This window comes from Sturnira hondurensis, unplaced genomic scaffold (assembly GCF_014824575.4).
Source record: "Sturnira hondurensis isolate 20B ecotype Veracruz unplaced genomic scaffold, ASM1482457v3 Scaffold0008196, whole genome shotgun sequence".
NCBI classification, from domain to species: domain Eukaryota; kingdom Metazoa; phylum Chordata; class Mammalia; order Chiroptera; family Phyllostomidae; genus Sturnira; species Sturnira hondurensis.
Window position 1 is genome coordinate 487,566 of NW_028080827.1, and position 21,395 is coordinate 508,960.

The 21,395-nt window shown below is 44.4% G+C and overlaps 1 protein-coding gene across 5 annotated transcripts in view; it reads right to left on the reverse strand.

The window, feature by feature from the left end:
- FRMD5 (FERM domain containing 5) overlaps positions 1-21,395 on the reverse strand; it is a 300,110-nt gene that overhangs the window by 47,794 nt on the left and 230,921 nt on the right. The window lies entirely within an intron of this gene.

Sequence of the window (21,395 nt, forward strand, 5' to 3'; positions counted from 1 at the left end):
AGTACTGTGTTCTATTTCCTGGGCTTTTCCTCATTTAGGGTTTCTTGCAAACCCTCTGTAGCAGTATATACGTATAATCCTCATTTTTAAAAAACATTTTATTTAGAGAGAGGGGATGGGAAGGAGAAAGAATGGGAGAGAAACATCAATGTGTTGTTGCCTCTCATGTGTCCCCTACTGGGGACCTGGCCTGCAACCCAGGGATGCGCCCTGACTGGGAATCAAACCTGTGACTCTTTGGTTTGCTTCCTGCACTCAATCCACTGAGCTACACCAGCCAGGGCTAAATCTCAGTTTTTAACTGCTGCATGCCACTGCAATGAACCTAAATTTATTTACCCTGCTCCACATTGACGGAATTTGTTTCTCATCTTCCATACAAACAAAGTGGCAGTGAGCACACAATCATCTTTAATCACATCACCACTTCTGCTTCTTAACACTATTAGCGGCTTTCTGTTGCTCTCAAAATACGGCCCTCCATGACCTGGCCCCTGCCTCTTCTCTGAATTCTTCCCAAATCATTCTCTCTACTCTCTGGCCACAGCCTCTGTTTCTGAGTGCACCAGGGCTTTTCTGCCTCTGCATCTCTGTATTCCCTCTGCCCGGCACCCTCTTCCACCAGCTCTGCTCTAGGCCACTCCTGTCACTGAGGTCTCAGCTCAAATGTTCTCTCTGCAGAGGGGCCCTCCCCTATAGGACATCCTTGCCCAGTTACTTTCTGTCTCATTCGCCCTGTTTTCTTCCTTCACAGCACTGACAGTAATCTGTAACTATCTTGTTGATTTTTACTTATTTATGCATTGTCTCCTCCCTTTCTAGGCTTTCATTTTCCTGAGGGTAGGAGCCCTCCCCAAAACTTAGCACAGGGCCTGGCGGGTAGGTCCTCGATAATTATTTGTTCAGTAAATGAATGACTGAATGAATAGAAGGTAAAGGGTTAGCTAAAAGGTTTCACAAAATGTGAGGAAATTATGCCATTTCTAGATCCATACCTTTCTCCTTCAGGGACCTGCCTGTGTATCTGGGGTGAGCTGGGAAGAGAATGACTTGCAGGAAGCTGTCAGAACATCTGGAGCTCTGTGAGGCTTCACTCTGTGGGCCTGTCCCCAGTGGTCTCTGCCGCTGAGATATTCATCTGCGGTGGCCCTCTGTCTAATTCTGCATTCAAATTGAGGTTGTCCTATAAGATCCAAAGTATCTCACCTGTGCCAAGACCAAGGCCATTTACAGAAGGGCCTGGCCCTGCTCCACGAAAGGTTTACACCTCACCTCTGCCCTTTCTGCTGGCTCACCCTATGCTATACAAGGAGAACTAGGGCAGGATATCGAGTCTCTCAGCAAGTATCTTAACAGCTTATCCTTGAAGGATTGGGAGGATGAGTGAGTGGACAGATCAACTACGGAAAGTGGTGCTATGCAGGCCCCCCCACCTTCCTGGTGGTCCTGCACCCCCTCTCACAACAATATCCTGAGGCTGTGGGTCCCCTTCTCCCCATCACTCCACCCCCACCCTTTTGGCCTCCCACCAGGAAGACCCACTTTCAGGACCGACACTTGCCAGGAGTCACAGTGGGACTTCTGGGTGGTGGGCCACAAACCAGGTCTTTCAAAGGGTTCTATCACCAACTGCCATTTGGGGCAGGGCTGCCAACTGTGTCCTTACTGATGCCCCTCGAGTGTGGGAAAAGCTTTAACTCGTTTTTAAGGTTCTTCAGGGAGCTGGAGAACTATGTTTAACTCTACCCAAAGGGCATGTCCTGTGCAATTATCCTTCTCAGAGCAACTGAAATGCAAGATTAAGGGACAATTGTATGTTGTGAATATTTTTCTCCATAGATTTTACTTTGCACCAAGCTGGCTACTACACTGTGACCAGCTGGGGTGAGTTAATGGCTGAAGAAGTTTGCTTCCATACATACAACAACCATATTAGCAGAAGCGTGGGGTAGGCATGGGGAAAACGTGCTTCTGTGATAGAAACCATGTAGGCTTTTCATAAGAATCATGTCATCCATAAAAACAACTCATTCTCATGGGCTGGCAGCTCAAATGCACTTGAGGGTCCCTAGCTGGTAAGAAATTCAGCAGGTCCGACCTGAATTCTCTCACCTCACAGGAAGAAAAGGAAGCAAGGCCTTCCTCTTCAGGTAGTTATTAAAAAAAAAGACAACTCCCATTACATATCTCCTAATATCAATAAAAAAGGGATTTTTTTGTTATTTCTCAGCATCTGGTGGAAGTGCTGTTCTCCACCATGAAGTCGCAGTCCCCCGTTACCAGTGGTAGATGCACCACTCTGAGCTCAGAGGCTCTTGGCGGACCCCTGAGGAGAAGCATTTCCTCTGTTGGTTCTCCAAAGCTAGAGGGTGGGAGGTGAGGGGAGTGGTGAGAAAGCTCGGAAGAGAGCTTCTGTTTATGGCAGAATCCCATGAAGTTTAAATTCCCAGCAGAAACACAAAGGCAGCATCAACTCTCGACCTGCCTCTCTAGTGGAGTACTCATGTCTTTGGTTGGTGGGTGGCCTAACGCGGCCCTCAGGGGGAGGTCACATTCGCCTGAACCATCGCGGTGGGCTCCCTATGACCAGGTGCTGGAAGGGGCAAGAGTTTAGGATTTTTAAACTTCCTGGCCTTGTGGGTCCCCTTGCACTTCCAGATGCTGGCAGTATCTCATAACTTCCTGTCGGTGGTCTTCCTGTCCTAAGTTTGGGTCTCTCCGGAATATTCTGTGGCAGCCAACCTCTTTTTGTTGGATGGCAAAGTCCAGTAAGTTCTATCTTCTCTCCCTTTGCCTGCGGTTGTCCTGCACTGCGGCTGACCCATTGCTGTGTGCTGAGTGCTGTGCGGTTGATTACTGAGGAGAAATGGGCACTCGTGGTGACAGGTGATAATTGTCTGGTCACACCGTCAGGGCTCCAGGCCCGAGGATATTTATCTTCAGGATAAGGGAGGAGCTGAGGCAGGCTGCCCAAACCCAGTTAAACCTCTGAGCTTATTCTCTTCCTAAAGTCATCGTTGGGCCAAAATAGCTTATTAAGCACCATTAAAAATAAATTTGTATTTTATGAACCTCAATAGTAGCCACATATGAAGATATGAAAATAGTGCATATAAATCAACTGTGAGAACAACGGTGTGTACAAGCCAACCCACTTCACCTCTCCATATGGTGCACAGATGATTCATGAGCCCCTGAGAGTCATTCTGTAACTCCGAGGCTAGGAGAATTCACATTCTTGCTCCTTCCTGGAGCACCTGGTTCTGGTTCTCTATGGTTTGTCTATTCTTCGGAGAAGGGACTGAGGCAGCAAGCAGTAAGCAGGCTTGGGCCAGTGACCTAAACTGGTTAGTCAAGGTAATTGCATTTTCTGCCTCCTACCCTTGGGCAGGACAGTACTTTTACTTGAACCCATCATGGGGTCAGTCCCAGGGACACTGGCAGGGTGTGTCCTCATCGGAGGGGCTAACGTGTAGAAAGCCCCCACTCACTGGGCCTCCCCTTATTCAGTCTGACTTACCCATGAGGCAGGCCAATTTTAAGAGCACAACAAACTACGTGAATCTTAAAGAGGCCAAGAGTGAGCCCAATTTTCTCAGCTCTTGGGCCACACGCTGTTAAAAGGGGAGCTGGCCCTCATTTCACAGGCCTGGCTGCAGAGAAGGCAATGGTGAGGCAGAGGGCAGGCGGCTATGAACACCTGCTGTGCAAAAGCACAGGAGTCCAGGGGCGGAGAAAGGCCTCGCCGGGACAGCAGTGTGTGGAGGAGGGGGCAGGTGGTGTTCTTAGAGGCCTGACAGGGAGAGATCAGCCACTAGGGGTGGGATGGCATCTCAGCTTCTATTCTAGTTGAACTTCCTATTTAAATTTCTCATAGGCCAAGACTCCTTTAAAGGCTTTCCTTATCAGTGTCCTCCAAGGGCACGTGTGTGCTGATGTCTGCCAGGTTCAGGAGCAGATGCTGTAAAAAGCACTTCAATGTCACAGAGGAACAGCCACATTAGCTCATCCTCAGGGTCATGGTGAGTAAGCTGAGCTGAAAGGTGTGAACCAATTACTACGGGGCAGTCCTACCTCTGTGTTCACACCCACCACAGCCCGGCTTCCCAAGGCAGAGGGAGGATAAGGGGCACCGATACTAACAGCAGGGCCCCAGGTTTCTTAACAGCAGCAGCTTCCATTCTAATCTACATTTTCTTTGATGGGAGGGAACCCCTGCTGAGCTCCTGGCCCAGGAGCCCACTTTTCTTGCTTGGTCCCAAACCAAGACAATCTGTCTAGGAACTGCTGAAGTTGCAGCTGAAAAGCTCACTCTAGGATGGAAGATGGAAGTTCATTCCAGGGAGAAATGCGGCCATGCTGTCTTTCGCAGCAGGCTGTCCCAAATCCCCTCTGCTCCCTATTCTCAGAGGAAATGGGCTCCAGAACTCCGGCTGGAAGGACGGGGCCCATGCAGGCACTTGGTATCGAGGCTATAGTACCAGGAGGCTGCTGTGGGGCCAGGTGGCTTGTGTGGGAGAGGCCTGGCCCCAGTGGAGGGCAGTGGAAGTTCAGAGGGAGAGGGGAACGGTGCTTACCCAGACTCCTGCAGCCACTGGCCTCACCCAGACCTGAATAAAGAAATAAAGACAGCAACCTCTTGTGCCAATACTCCGCATTATATATGCAAATTGAGGGAGCCAGATGATTTCCACGATGCAAACAGATATCTGTAAGTTCAGATGCCAGGCATGGGGCTTCAGGGAGACCTGCTGGCAGTCCTTGCTGGGGTCAGAGAACCAGCTTAGCTCATCGCCACACTGCTCGCAGAGGACATACACACGGGGCAGGGAAACACTGCCAGCCTGCATGCGTGCAAGTAAATGTCATGGGAGGGAGGACTACGTGTTCTGTCAGCACAGATGGCCTCAACCAGACTCCACAAGGGCAATTAAGACCCTCGGAGCAGAATCTTGAAACCTGCTGCTATAGCTTGGTAAGTGCAGGGCTAAAAAGAGGGCTAGATTCAGTGAGATATCAATGAGGCACTTCAAGAGCCAAGGCACCCTCATTCCTATGTGAATTCCTTGGACCTGGTAAAGCATCTGGAAAGCAAAAAACCTGGGCTGGGCCTGAAGAAAAGCAGACTGGTCTCTATTTCCCACAACGAGGTCACTTTTACAGTAAGGCGACTCTTGGAAGCATCACTGTTTCTTGCTATCAATTGAATTTATTTTGGTTGTATTTTTCCAGCCAGTGCTAAATATCTCAGTGCACTAGTCATGTTACAGCTGCAGAATTACTGAAAACTAAGCCAGGCTTGTTAGGAAAAAACTCATTACTTTGTATTTGTGAAAAGTGCATAGTTCCCTCTCTCTTTCTCACATACACACTCCTCTCATACAATCGTTGCTTCAGATAACTTGAGAAGAGAGTCCAGAATTTTGTGGTAAATAGACTTCTTGCCCCCAGTTAATTTTACTGCCTTCTCTCCTCCCCCAAAGGGCAAGTGAAAATGTCATTTGGCAAACCCAAAAATTTCTGGAGTTGTAAGAAGTGGCCTTGGCCAGGAGTATTTGGCAAGCCCAGCATCCTCTCTGTTTCTCATAACCCTGTAGCTACTCCCCCAGTTTGCCCCCCTGTCAGCAGAAAGCTGTTTACTGGTCATCACCAACAAATGCGATAGATTCTGGGCTGGACACATCCTGTAAATGAAAGAGGCCAGGATTTTTGAGTCCTGGTTCAATCTCCTTTTCAATTACCCTGTTAGGTCACTTGTGTCTCCTAGAAGTTGAGGTGGAAGCAAAGAGAGCAGAGGGGACAGGCTTTGGGGAGGCAAAGGCATTAAGGACAAGCACTGGGGTTGGAGTTACCCTGCTCTGCCACCTCTTAGTTTGTGACCACAGACCCGAGCAGACAGGGATTAAGGTAACAGACTTTCACCTGTCTGAGCTTCTGTTTCCTTATTTATACAAGACTAAATCCTACCTCTCTCAAAGAACTACTTACTGTGAGGTCAAAACAAAACACATAAAATGCCGTAAAAACCAGAATACTTTTTCTACCAACTTCCTCTGCCTGCTGTGACCACTTCCCTTAAGCTGAAGGAATTGAACGCAACAAGGCTGTAGTGGTGAGACTGTGCTCGTGGAACAGAGCGAGTCTTCTCTAGACAAGAACACTTGGGTGGGTTCGGGTATACATCCACCTGTTCTGTGTCCCCAAGCTCATGGGGAAAGCCACTACTTTGAAATCTGCCCCACAGGGTTCGCACAGAACAGACTGGCATCTTCTCCAAAACCCAAGCCTATCTTCCTCATACTAGGTTGGAAGAAGAGTAGAAACTATTAAATATATGTTCTCAAACCAACCACCTCAGAGACTTGGCAGCTTCTACTCGGCACCAGAGAGACAAAGGCAGATTCTTATGAGATTCTCTCAACACACTCCTGAAACTCCAGACGGAAGAGCCGAGTGAGGCGGAGGATGAGATACAACACAGTTCCAACAGACACTATACCTTTTAACGCCTTGGCATTTGGAAAAAGAAAAAAGTATTTGGCAAAATGTATTTCATGAAATTAACCCAGAGCTTCAATCTCTCTTGAAAAGCATAATTGGTTCTCTCTAGCGTTCAAGTTAATGGGAGCCAACTGTAGGCTCAAATTCCTCTCTCAGGAATTCCTAGGCTACTACCCATACTATTGGTGAACAGAAGAGGGGACATGGACAAGTAGGGTCCATGGCTCTCTGATGGGTGTCCCAAGTTCCCCAGAGCTCACCCAAGTCACTCGTAGCTGTTGGCATCCCTAGCTAGGACCGGACAGATCATTCTCATGGCTGCTGCTGAGAAGCACCGCCAGGGCCTCCCTTGAAAAGTCCCTCATCATAGCAAATAGCAAATAGCACTCTGAGGTCGGGTCCAAGAGCCTGACTCTTGGGCTGTGGTCCCACTTAATGGTAAAAGCCACAATTACAAATGCTTCTCTTCCCAGCACAAGCAGAAACAACCTCACTCGAACAACGAAACTGAGAGTCCCTGGAGAGGAGCGAGATAGCTGGGGCCAGGAGCCAAACAGATGGTGGAGAGATGGTTTACTGTACCAATGCTGAGGCCTGGGAAAGCACTAGAACACTTCCCCAATTTCCCAATAGTGGCACATTGTCCCAGTGGTGGAGGAGGATAGAGCGGGGAGGCAAGGGAGCAGGCAGATGGCTAGCTCCCTTGGAAGTAGAGTTTCCTTAATAAACAACACATTCCGAACTGTATTGCGCTCTGGACCATTGCTCTCCGGCATTCTCAAACTTGAGCCTGCGTCAGGATCATCCTGAGGGATGTTCAAACACAGAATGCCGGGCCTCTCTCCTAGAGTTTCTGGTTCCGTGGATCTGGGGTGGGCCTGGTAATCTGCCTTTCTAACAAGTTCCAAGGTGATGCTGATGCAGATGGTGTGGGGGTCAAAAGACTAGACCAACCCTTCTCCAGCACCTGCTGGTCATTGTCAGCTCTTGGAGCATAGACTGCTGGGACGGGAGGAGGAGAACAGACACCTGAACTCCACCACAGTGCAGCTCCATCAGCACAATTCTCCCCTTTACCCAGCTCCCAGGTTTTCACATACCAAGAGTACCGACTTCAGAGCATTAGGGCCGTCAGTTAAACACCACAGAGAAACTCTGCTCCTTCCTGCCAGGTTTTCAGGCTCTGCCTTTCACAACAGTAGGCAGATGCACAATTCTGGCTGTAAAGTTCAAGTATTCAATTACCATTCACTTTCAGGGGCGAAGTAGCTCAACACTCACTGCGCTTCTGCCATGAACTACATCATCAGATAGTAAAGCTAACAGTTATCATCAAACCTAATTCAGAGAAAGAGCGTCCTTCGCACCCCAGGTCTGCTCTCAGTGGCAGGGATTCTGTTCCAGAACATTTCCTCTCCTGGCCTCTAGGGAGCTCTCGTCTGGGAGGCGGGTTGGGAGCTGCCTAGACCTCTGCCTGCCCCTGCCTTTCCCGTGTCTGTCCTCTTTCAGCTTCTCAGTCAGCTTTTCGTCTCGGCTGTTATGACCAGCCTTCTCCCTCCCGTCTCCCTCCTGGGTGGGAAGTGCATGGGTACAGGACAGGTGCCTCGAGGATGTCCTTCCAAGGGAAAAAAATCTGTGCTGAGCTTTGAGCAAGGAGTTTGGGACAGGAGGGAAATGATGGGAGTAAAGAAAGGCAAATAAATTCTGATTTTATCTCTTGAGGAAGTCGTTTCCCTCCCTGAGCCTCAGTTTCCCTCTGTGTAAATGATCTCACATCCTGTTATGTGCCCAAACTCTCTGATTCTGTTACTAGTTGACCAGAGTAATAACACTCCAGGTCCATCTTCTCTTAAATGATGACAAAAGAATTTTTTTAAAGTGTAGGTAGGTAGCTTTACTAGGTAGATATTTATTAAGACATTTATTGAGGGTTTAATTAATTAAAAAACTTAGGGCCACTGCTCAAAGTAAATAAAGAAAGTAACTTAACAATTCATTCAATTCTAGAAAGTGCCTCCAGCAGGCCTGAGACAGTGAAGACTCTTATGTGAAACTGTTACTCTGCTTGGAGCCTGGTCATTTTTGCATTCCACTGTGAGCAACAGAAAACTGCTGTTAGATCATGCAGTGCCTGCCTCCAGTTTTGCACAGCGAGGACCATCCAAGGATCTTCTCCGAATGCATCCCGAGGCTCTATGTCCCCTGTCCTCCCCAGGCCCAGTTTCTGAGACTGCAACCCAGGTGGCATTGGGGCCCCTGAATTTCTATCTGGAAGGGCCTTAGGGGTGGGGGATAGAATGAAGTTTTATTTTCATGGCCCTGTATGTAAGACTGAGAACTCTTCAACTGTCCAATAAAGGGACAGGGAATGACACAGATGAGAAGGGGCAGATACAGGAGCTGATAAAGTGTCTGCTCACCTCATCCTGCACTATCCTAAACTTATTTCAAGGCAGAGTTCCTGAACCTGGTAAAGTTAAGGGTGAGTACCCTCAGGCCCCTGAACTGGTTAGTTTCCTGAGGGTTTCCCCAGATGTAATACTTCAGTGGCTGAGCAGCAACAGGTGCCTGTTGGTCTTCAAATAATTCTTGGGTTTGCAACTATATTACCTAATGTGCACTGGGGGTTGGGCAGGGATGATCAGATCCCAGAGCACCAGGTAAAGCCATGGTGTAGACCTTGCAGTGAGATGAAGGGCAGAGGGGCAAAACTTGGCCTGAGAGTAGAGGGTGAGTGCAGGAGAGGCAAGGGCCTTGAGCTCCGCAGTTGTCCCTGAGGTCTCTGGCACATCCCTGTCACCTCTATGCCTGTGCAAGGCAAGGCCACCAAGACCAAGAGTCCCCTGAAGGCTGCACTTGGTCCTCTGCATCTGTGGATTCAACTAACTGTGGAAACAGTATTTTTGATCTGTAGCTGGGAATGAGAAAATACTGAAAAAGTTTTTCATTTATTTTTTCCAAAGATATTATTAAATTTTTATAGAGTGGGAAGGGAGGGAGGAAGAGAGGGAGAGAAACATCAATGTGTGGTTGCTTCTCGTATACCTCCTACTGGGGACCTGGCCCCCAACCTAGGCATGTGCCCTGACTGCAAATCGGACCAGAGACCCTCTGGTTCACAGACTGGCACTCAATCCACGAAGCCATACTAGCCAGGGTCAAAAATACTGTTTTTCATCCTTGGTTGGTTGAATCCGCAGATAAGAAACATGTGAATATGAAAATCCAACTGTATTTACGGGGAAAAAAGCGCCACATATTAAGTGGACCCACGCAGTTCAACCCTGTGTTGTTCAAGGGTCAACTGTGTATCTACCGAGGGCCGCCCTTGGGCAAGGCACTGCCTGTGTGTTCTCAGGGATGCAGGGACATGGGATTTAGAGACATGTTGAAAGTGACTTAGGAAAATCCTGCTTCTTTCCTCTCATCTAGTGACACGTAACTGTCCTACTGCTGCCCCCGCCGTGTTCATGTCCGATTCCCTCTCCATCACCTGGAGAGACGGAAGTGTACCCAGCATTTGCACTCATGGTGCATGTGAGCAGCAGCTGTCCATTAACTACTAAATGACAAGACCAGGCTAACAGCTGAAGATTAGCACTAGCTAATCTTGTGCTTCCTCCCTCCTGGGTCTTCAATGACTGATACCCAGTGAGATCAGAGTTGGAAAGAACAGAGAAGAATCAAGCTGGGGTAAGACTGTTCCTGAAGACGGGGTTCCTGCCCAAAGCAGTCTAGAAGTTCATTTCAGGATGGGTCTCCCAGGCATTACCTTTTGTCTAGTTTGCTGTACTTGAGTGGGACAGGGGCTCCAGCCTCAATGTCACTGTGTGCCAGGAAGGCGCCTACAGTGGAGCCCAGCTACAGAATAACTGGTTAGGTTATTTTGACACCCACATGGTCACGGGAAACAAAAACGTGGCTCTGCTTCTAGGAAGGTCTCTAGCTGGGTCCTTGGCACTGGATGGGGAATGAAAATTTCAATACTGGAAAAGACCAATCATTACATCTGCTTAATTATATCAGTGTGCATCTCATAGCCAAGTTCTTTTTAGAGAGTTGGTGTTGGAAAAATACTTTAATGTTTCTGGGTTTACGTGGAATAGGATTTATGATGTTTTTAACTTCTGGGAATTATCAAATTGCCTACCTATGGGAAAATTCCACATGCCTCTAGGGATTTCCTCTTTCTTTTACAGTTTTTTTTTCCTGATGCTTTGTCTGTCTTTCTAAAACATTTCCTGACACCTGGTCAAGATGCCACAGGATATTCTTTGGGCTTCAGCACCTTGGAAAATGGGGAATAAACACAGGATTGGATACCTGCCTCATCACTTGTCACAGGCCAGGTTCCTCAGGAAGTGGACCCTGGGATGGAGTTCTGCATGCAGGATATTTTTAGGGTGTGCTCTTAGGATCAACACCCACAGAAAGGAGTGGAGGAAAGCTGGAGTGGGCAGAGGGAGCAGCCGAGCTGTAAGGCAGGCCTAGTGTTGAGTTGGATGAACCATGGGAAGCTCCAGAGCTAGAATGATCCTTCAGAGTAGTTTCAAGTTGAGCCAGAGTAGCCAGGCCGTTTACATCCCTGTCTGAAGCAGTCACTGGATAAGGACCTGCCAATGGCACCCCCAGGGGGACCGGGTGGGACATATGAGTCTATCATGTCACTCTTGACTCAAACCCCAAATCATAACTACTATTTCTTAAGAGCCTACCATGTGCAAAGCATTCTATAAGCATGACCTCTAATGCTAACAACAATTCCATAAAAAAGGTTTCTATTTATCCCATTTCACAAGAGGAAACTAAGGATTAGCAGAATTAAATGACATGCCTAAGACCACACAACTAGTATGTGGAACTCAAACCCAGGCCTGTCTTTCCCAAAATTCACACTCTTTTTATTATGCTAAACCCCCATCCTTTGATATTCTCATAAGGCTCCTGCATAAGCAACCTGGAGATCCATTCTTCTACACGGTTTTGGGTTGGATTTATAATCCTCTGACTATATGTCTAATTGTATAGAGCAAAAGCTAATTTTACCCGGGCCCATTGCTTGAATTCTTCTCTGGATTCTTCAGCTCTCTTAGACCTGGGCACTCCTGGCCTCAGAAAACCACTCCCGCTGGGGAAAGGTCCAGATGCAGAGCTTCCCTAGAGGGCACCCCGGGGGAAATCTTCAAACCCTAATGGGGAAACCAGTGACTCAGTCAACAATATTCGAAGATAATGAATAAGAACTGGCAGCATTTAAAGCCAGATTTCTTCTTACTTTTTTATTAGATTTTTGGAGGGTCAGAACATGTCTAAATCTCTACATCCCAGAGATTAGAGATCAGCTGGTAACCAACCCCAAACCTCCTACACTGAGGCAGGAGCTGGGTGCAACACAGGCACCCTTTCTATACCCCCAAAGGCTGTTATCCATCTGTTCTCCTTTTGTGGACTCCAGATGGCCCTAATCTTCAACAGGACATGAGTAGGCCTGAAGAAATCATTGGCTCAATTCAAGAAAAACTGCTGTCTCAGCAAAATGATATAGCACTGGTAAGTTTATTTGCCTCTGTGGGTCTTTCTCCCCAGCTATAGAGTCTCATATGTTGTTATCTGGGCCGTTCTTTTCAATTCATCAAAGATGCTTCCTTAGAAATGCATGTGACATCTGACCAGGTAAATGGCCCAGTCAGCAGAATAGGCTCTAGAGCAGCCTCCTCACTGCATTCAAGTCCTCCCTGCACTTCAAGTAAGAATTCTTTTGAGGCCCTATTACTTATACCTACTCTCCCTGCCCAGGAAGACTCTAGAGATGAATGAAGAGACGATTCCCTTAGTTTTCCATTAACTAGAGGTGAACATTATTTTTGAGTAGGGAAGAATGTCTCACAAATTACAGTGGGATGACGTAAGTCACAAGGGAGGTATGTACAAGGTACAGGGGCAGCCTGATGGAATGAGACTACGAGAAAGACCTCACAAAGGAGGTGATTTACAAATTGAGTCTTGAAGGATGCGTAGAAGCCTGCCAGCCTAAGAGAGGGAGGGGAGCAGAGGCAACAGCATGTGCACAGCAGGGCCCGTCCCAGGAGTTTCAACTCATGGCCCTGGTATAGGGGAAGGTCTGCTGCAGGAGATCACTGTGGAGAGGCAGACAAGGACCAGGTGGTAAATGGGCACAGATGGCTTGCTAAGAACTGTATTTTTTAGGTGACAGCCAGAGGTGGAATAGTTTTAAATGGGAATAAAACTTGAACAGATTTCATGTTGGTGGAGGGGGATTAGAAGATAGTTAAGGGAAGCCAGTTGGAAAATCTCTACAACAATCCAAGTGACCTCTGATGGTTATCCAAACTAAGATAACGGCCATGAAACTAAAATGTGATGGACTAAATAAACATTTAAGTGGCAGAATAAGTAGTGTGTAAGTGATTCATTCGAAGAGGGATGTGAATGAGAAGTAGGAAGGTAGGACAATTTCCACAATTTCAATTCAGCAAGAAGGCTGGAAGAATAGATTGAAAAACTATCTTTAAATGGAGTGTTATCACGGTGACTTTGGTGAATGGGTCATTAATTCTTTTAAGGCTCTTTCCAATTAATTAAGGAAATAATTAAGATTGCTTAGATCAGTCATTACATTGATTTACTTTTAGAGTACACTGTTTTGGCAAATTTTGTCTTTAAAAAAATGTTTGGTACATTTCTTTCTTGTCCGTACCTCAGCTGAATTCAGTTATTAAATCACAGAAATCATGTTTGTATAAATGGAGATGTGTACAGTTCTTTAAAGCACACTTCAGATGTTCTCCTCTGAGCTTCTATAGCATTCTGGGCATATCCTCCCTCTTAATAGGTTGTAAGTGTCATGGAGACAAGGTAGGTGGGACAGGACCCTTGTCTTTCTCCTTTTGGTATGCCCAATCCTTGAACCATAGTGGGCATTCAAGAAACGAATCTTGACTGAATAAAAGCAGCAAGGTATCCCTAACAAATCCTATTTCAGGTGCCCTTTTCCCAGACTGGCCAGTGGAACTGAAAACTAATTCTGCACAAAAAAACTGCGGGGATCCTCCTGCTGACCCCGCAGCTGGGTCTCAGCACTGAACTCCCATTTGTGCACTGGTGGTCGCTGCCACACCAAGAAGAGTCAGTTCTGGGCACAGGAAATACAATGTATATGAAGATTTAACCAACTGGCAGCAGCTATGGAGGCAAAATTTTTTCAATTCTAAGATTCTGACTCAAAAAAATATATCGAGAGAATTTCTGGCACTCATATTTATCATTAAATTAGCCATGACATCTGCAAAATGTTTTTACTTTAAGTTGATTCTCAGAAGTTTTATTTGTATTTTCTCTAACTCAGTGATACTGTTGGAAAAAGTCAGGATTGCTAATACAAGGGTGAAGGAAGAGGGTATTTCATCTTTGGTTCATCTGAGTTGAATTAAATATTTTAAATTAATCATCTCTGCCATTAGGGGATTTGTCCATTTGCTCTTTACAAACTATAGTTGCTAGGAATTTATAATTTGAGGACTTAGGAAGGTCAAGAATATGGAATTCCAACCAATACCTGAAATAACAGCCTCAAAGACAGGCACCCCTCAGTCATATCTGCCCTCCCTCTTCCAGAGCAATCTGGTGTGAGGGCTGTTTCTGAGATGCAGACATTTCCAAACGCAGCAACACTGAAACTCAGTATGGGTTCTAACAACTTGCTTTTCAAAGTCTATAGGGCTTTGACACTCTAAGTTTAGGTCTGCTTAATATGGGATGGCACTAAAAAACAGGTTTTGTCAAAGGCTTTAATACCCCTTTTCTCCCTGAACTTTGTTTAACCTTACTCATTTGGACCAATGGAAGGTAAAAAGAGACAGTAAAGGGCCAGGTTACTTTAGTGATGTCTTCATTTTAAATGTTTACATGAAATGAAACTTTTGTTGCTTCTGATGGCAACATATACAAGCAAAATATACAAAAGTTAAAATACACACAAGTCATGAGTACTTACGTGTTCATAATCGTAACTCACAATACATTTTCATGAATAACAGTGTCCCATAGGATAGAATGCGAGCACTTTAATGTTTACGGATTAATTAGACCCAGAACTTGAAGTTCTGGCTATTCCATAATACTTTTTATTCACCTCTGTACCGGAATAGTATCTTCCTAAAATTCATGTCTACTTGAAAGATCAGAATGTGACCTTATTTGAAAATAAGGTGTTTGCAGAGCTAATTAGTTAAGATGATTAAGTGGCCCTAATGCCAATGCATAAAGTCCTTATAAGAAGGCAAGTGGAGAAAGATACACACAGACAAAAGAGCCATGTGAAGGTGGGGGCAGAGATTGGAATGATGTGGTCACAGGTCAAGGAGGAAGCCTTGAGGCTCAGGAGAGGAAAGGAAGGATTCTTCTTCAGAGAGGTCAGAAGGAGTATAACCCTGCTGACACCTTGATTGCAAACTTCCAGTCTCCATATTTGTGCAAAAATAAATTTCTGTTGTTTCAAGCCACTCAGTATGTGATTATTTATCATAGCAGTCCTAAGAAATTAATACAACCCTCTTTCAGAGCAAAAGTCCCACTACATCCATGGCTATCCTTTAAAAAGTGAATGTAGCCTTGTGTTATTTAATATTTTCATGGACAGCATGTCATCAAATAACATCATTCCCTTATAACGTAGAGGAGAAAAAGAACTGACTCCTGACCAGGGCCACTGTCTGGATAGAGCATGCACGTACTCCCCGCGGCTGCATGTGCGGCTTCAAACTGCATGCAGTTTCCTCCTACATTCCCAGATGTGCAAGTGAGGTCAATTGGCATGTCTACATTGTCCCAGCCAAGTGAGTGTGGGTGGGTGTGAGCGTGGGTGGGTGTGAGCGTGCCCCACGACAGAATAATGTCCTGTCTGGGGTTGGTTCCCGCCTTGCACCCTGAGCTACCAGGATAGGCCTTGAACCAAGAATTTTAGTTTCATCATTATAAAAAGGTGCTGTTACTTAGAAAAGACATAAACATTGTTCAAAAGTCTCGATTCTTTCAGGCTTACCTGGGCTCCTTAGTGCCTGTCCCAGGCATAGTTAAGGGTTAGCCAGAGATCTGGACAAAATTTATGTATAGAATTTGGGGCTCTCTCCTTTCTGGGGCTTCCCCTCTCACTTTCTAGATGCTGTGGTTGTCCCGAACTCGGACTTCTGTGGGTTTGATATTAACTGTAGGTTTCGGTGAGTTTTAACTGCCTTACAAGATGACAAATGAGATATGCCCTCAAGCTAAAAGCCAAAGAAGAATTGGAAGCTCACCCACTGCCCTTTCCTTCTCCAAGAGCAGATCCTCCTTCAGTTCCTTCTGGCTTCTAATCATGCCCCAGTGATGTGAGTTGGGTGTTTTGTTTTGTTTTGTTTTTAACATTTTGTAGAGCATTGCAGTTATCTGTGGAGAATTGGATCAACAGGAAGTGCTATTACAGAAAGCAGAAACCTCCTTCACTAAAAATTTTGATGCCATCTTTTTAAAATAAAATTTTTTCCAGAACTCAAAGAACTAGCTAAGAGTACCGAACAAAAGCCAATGTCCATAGTCAGTTGTAACCAGGGGGAACTCATTTAAATTACTACTCAGGAACTCTCAATTTAGTTTTTTAAAAAATATGAACTGATGTTTACCTGTTACTTAGAAAACCGGTATGAATGAAGAGGGTGCTGGAACCCAAAGCTTTTTATGCCTGCCACGTGCCATCGTGAGGACACTGACACAACAAAGTCACATTTGACTGAATGCACGCACATGTGTCCAACCCCAAGCACATTGATTGAATGGTGACGCGACCTTTGTGAAAGTGCTCAGGGACCCAGAGGAGCAGCACACAGCACGATGGATAGAAAAACTTTCCCTCGAATTACTTTCAAAACATCTTCCCCAAAGTCTCACTTCCTCAGGCAATTACCCAGATCACTCCTCCTCGCAGGTCTCCCTCTTCCAGTCCCACGCAGCCCCCTAGCACTAGTCCCCCCCCCCCCAGCTTTTTTCCCAATTTTTTTATTTAATTATTTTTCAAGTACAGTTTTCTGTCTATTACTCCCATCCTATCCTACTCCCGTGCTCCCCGCCTCCCTCCCATTTCCACCCTTCTCAGTTGTTGTCCATGTATCCTTTATATAGGTTCCTCTAAATCCCTCCCCTATTTCCCCTGAAATTCCCTCCCCTCTCCCCTCTGGTCACTGTCAGCCTGTTCTCTATTTCAGTGTCTTTGGTTATATTTTGCTTGCTTGTTTGCTTTGTTGTTTAGCTTCCTGTTAGAGGTGAGATCATATGGTATTTGTCCTTCAACACCTGGCTTATTTCACTCAGCATAATGCTTTCCAGTTCCATCCATGTTGTTGCAAAAGGTAGGAGCTCCTTCTTTCTTTCTGCAGCATAAAATTCCATTGTGTATATGTACCATAGTTTTTTGATCCATTCATTTACTGACGGGCACCTAGGTTGCTTCCAACTCTTGGCTATTGTAAATTGTGCTGCTATGAACATTGGGGTGCATAGGTTCTTTGGGATTGGTGTTTTAGGGTTCTTAGGATACAATCCCAGCAGTGGAATTGCTGGGTCAAAAGGCAAGTCCAATTTTAGTTTTCTGAGAAAATTCCATACTGTTTTCCATAATGGTTGTACCAGTCTGCAATCCCACCAACAGTGGACCAGAGTCCCCTTTTCTCCACACCCTCTCCAACATTTGTTGTTTATTGCTTTGTTTATGATAGCCATTCTCACCGGTGTAAAGTGGTATCTCATTGTAGTTTTAATTTGCATCTCTCTGATAGCTAGTGATATTGAGCATCTTTTCATGTGTCTCTGGATCCTCTGTATGTCCTCCTTGCAGAAGTGTCTGTTCAAGTCCTTTCCCCATTTTTTAATTGGGTTAGTTGTCTTCTTAGAGTGAAGTCGTGTGAGTTCTTTGTATATTTTGGAGATTAAACCTTTGTCTGAGGTATCATTGGCAAATATGTTTTCCCATACAGTTGGTTGTCTTTTTATTTTAATGCTGTTTTCTTTAGCTGCGCAGAAGCTTTTTATTTTGATGAGATCCCATTTGTTTATTCTTTCCTTTATAGTCCTTGCTCTAGGGGACATATCAGTAAAAATGTTGCTGCGTGAAATATCTGAGATTTTCCTGCCAATGTTCTCCTCTAGGACTTTAATGGTGTCATGGCTTATATTTAAGTCTTTTATCCACCTTGAATTTATTTTGGTGTATGATGTAAGTTGGTGCTCGAGTTTCATTTTTTTGCATGTAGCTGTCCAGTTCTCCCAACACCATTTGTTGAAGAGGCTATCTTTACCCCATTTTATGATACTGCCCCCTTTGTCGAATATTAATTGACTGTAGAGATTTGGGTTTATTTCTGGGTTCTCTATTCTGTTCCATTGGTCTATGTGCCTGTTTTTATGCCAGTACCAGGCTGTTTTGATTACAGTGGCCTTGTAATACAGTTTGATATCAGGTATTGTGATCCCTCCTACTTTGTTCTTCTTTCTTAACATTGCAGCTGCTATTCGGGGTCTTTTATGGTTCCATATAAATTTTTGAAGTGTTTGTTCTATGTCTGTGAAATATGCCATTGGTACTTTAATAGGTATTGCATTGAATCTGTAAATTGCTTTGGGTAGTATGGACATTTTGATGATGTTAATTCTTCCAATCCATGAACACGGTATACGTCTCCATTTGTTTGTGTCTTCCTTGATTTCTGTCTTCAGTGTTGTGTAATTTTCTGCATACAGGTCTTTAACCTCCTTGGTTAGATTTATTCCCAGATATTTTATTTTTCTTTTTGCTATATCGAATGGGATTTTTTTCTTGATTTCTGCTTCTGCTGATTCATTGTTAGTATACAGAAATGCCTTTGATTTCTGGATATTGACTTTGTATCCCGCTGTTTTGCCAAATTCATTTATTAGTTCCAGCAGTTTTTTGGTAGAGTCTATAGGATTTTCCATGTACACTATCATGTCATCTGCAAACAGTGACAGTTTTGTTTCCTCCTTTCCGATTTGGATGCCTTTTATTTCCTTTTCTTGTCTGATTGCTGTGGCTAGAACTTCCAATACTATATTAAATAGAAGTGGTGAAAGTGGACAACCTTGTCTTGTTCCTGATCTTAGTGGAAAAGCTTTCAGTTTTTGCCCATTCAGTATGATGTTGGCTGTAGGTCTTTCATATATGGCCTTTATTATATTGAGGAATGCTCCCTCTATTCCCACTTTGCTGAGTACCTTTATCATAAATGGGTGTTGTACCTTATCAAAAGCTTTTTCCGCGTCTATTGATATGACCATGTGGTTTTTGTCCTTGCTTTTGTTTATGTGGTGTATTACATTTACTGATTTGCGGATATTGAACCATCCTTGCATCCCTGGGATGAATCCCACTTGGTCATGGTGTATGATCTTTTTGATGTATTGTTGGATGCGATTTGCCAATATTTTGTTGAGGATTTTAGCATCTATGTTCATCAGTGATATTGGCCTAAAGTTTTCTTTCTTTGTTGTGTCTCTATCTGGTTTTGGAATTAGGATAATGCTCGCTTCATAAAAAGAGTTTGGGAGTTTCCCATCATTTTGGATTTTTTGGAATAGTCTGTGAAGAATAGGGGTTAGCTCTTCCTTAAACGCTTTGTAGAATTCTCCTGTGAAACCATCTGGTCCGGGGCTTTTGTGTGATGGGAGTTTTTTGATTACTGCTTCAATTTCATCTGCTGTTATTGGTCTGTTCAGGCTTTCTACTTCTTCTTCATTGAGTTTTGGAAGATTATATTTTTCTAGAAATTTGTGCATTTCACCTAGGTTTTCAAATTTCTTGGCATACAGTTCTTCATAGTAATTCCTTACAATCCCTTCTATTTCTGTGGTATCAGTTGTAATCTCTCCTCTTTCATTTCTGATTGTGTTTATTTGGGTCCTCTCTCTTCTTTTCTTAATGAGCCTACTTAAAGGCTTGTCTATTTTGTTTATCTTTTCAAAAAAACCAACTCTTGGATTCACTGATCCTTAGAATTGTGCTTTTAATCTCTATGTCATTTAATTCTGCTCTGATCTTGGTTATTTCCTTCCTTCTACTTGCTCTGGGCTGTCTTTGTTGTTGTTGTTCGAGTCCTTGCAGGCGTCGGGTTAGGTTGTTTGTTTGAAATGTTTCTATTTTCTTTAGGTAAGCCTGTATCTCCCAGCTCTTGACTGCTGCAAATGTTCAGCTCTATCCAGTTCTCTGCTCATCACAGCAAAGGCAGGATTGTTGGACTGTCCAACCGCAGGATTCTTTCCCCATAGTGAGGTGGGATGTGTGTGTAAGTATGTAGCATGATTATAAATACTTACAGCAGTTTTTCTTGTCATAGTTATATATTCATTATACATGTGGAAATAACAGGAAGGAAAGGGATGTGTTACAGGATGGCAGCGTCTGAACTAACTATGGGTCAGGGCTTTATTTACACACATTCTTTCTTTTCTTTTCTTTTTTTTTTTTAAGATTTTACTTATTTATCTTTAGAGGGGAAGGGAAGGAGAGAAGGAGAGAATATCGCTGTATGGTTGCCTCTTGTGAGTCCCCTGCTGGGAACTGGCCTGCAACCCAGGCATGTGCCCTGACTGGGAATCGAACCACAATTGTGTGGTTCACAGGCCCATGCTCAATCCACTGAGCTACACCAGCCAGGGCTACATACATTATTTCTAATCTCCACTTTTCAGACAAGGAACTTCAGGCTCAGATCCACTGTTCATTCTCTTTCCATCCCAGCACACAGGTTCTGGGACATCTCTGACATATTAATGTAAAATGCGATAGTAAACATGAAAGGTATGTCTGAGAGGTTGGGGGAGGAGGAGAGCAGAGGCTGGATTGTCTTGTGCTCAACAGGGAAGGGTTGAAGGCTGGGGTGCTTGAGGGAAGAGTTTAAAAACAAGAGCCCTGCTAGATGGAGCGGGGGGTCTTGGACTCATGTTGTTCTCTTCTTTCCCCTTGCCCTCTACATCATGGTCATATGACCTCCTGTCCCTCAAACACACCCAGATCATTTTGAAAGACAGAGAAACTGAACAATAACTTCGTTAACTTATCTACTGAAGCTAATTACCGGAGATACTGTGTTGGCTAAAAAGCCCATTTAGTTTTTTTCTGTAAAGTGAAAGACACATTTTTCATTTTCACTAATAACTATTGATTTGGATATTTTGATTTATGTCAGCTATCTCCTTCTATTGGCTTTTAGTGGGTAGAGGCCAGAAGGTGCGGCTAAACATCTTCCAATACATAAGACTGCCCCACAGTAAAGAATTATTTGGCCAAAATGTCAATAGTACCAAGAAACTCTGCAAACCATTTTTGTCCTGTTTGGTCACAGCACCTGCTCTGCACATTTGGTCACTGCACAAATCTTTTTTTTCTTGCATTTCAGTTGTGTCTTTACTTTCTTGAAATAATAAAGAATATGCTGAAAATGTTGTGTATTTTTTCCACCTTCAATATTAAAATGTCTGCACAAAAATTCACCAATTTTGATAATTTTAAAAAGTGCATGCTGATATGACAGCTATCACAATACAATCTAATAAATTGCTTCAAGTGAAGTTAAAGACAACTAAGCACTACTAATGCCATTGTATGGAACAAACTAAATGAACTTTTTGGCCAAGCCAATACTTTGGATGTCTCATAGGCAATTTCAGTCTCTAAAACACTGTATGCCACCAATTCAAACAGTAAACCACTTCTCCTGTTTCATTATAAGCTAAAAAAGTATAAACTTTTAAATTTCTACTTTGTCAGTTTGGGGTAGATTAGCCTGGAAGGGGAAAAGAGTTCTTTCCCATCTCTGTAGGATTGACTGCTT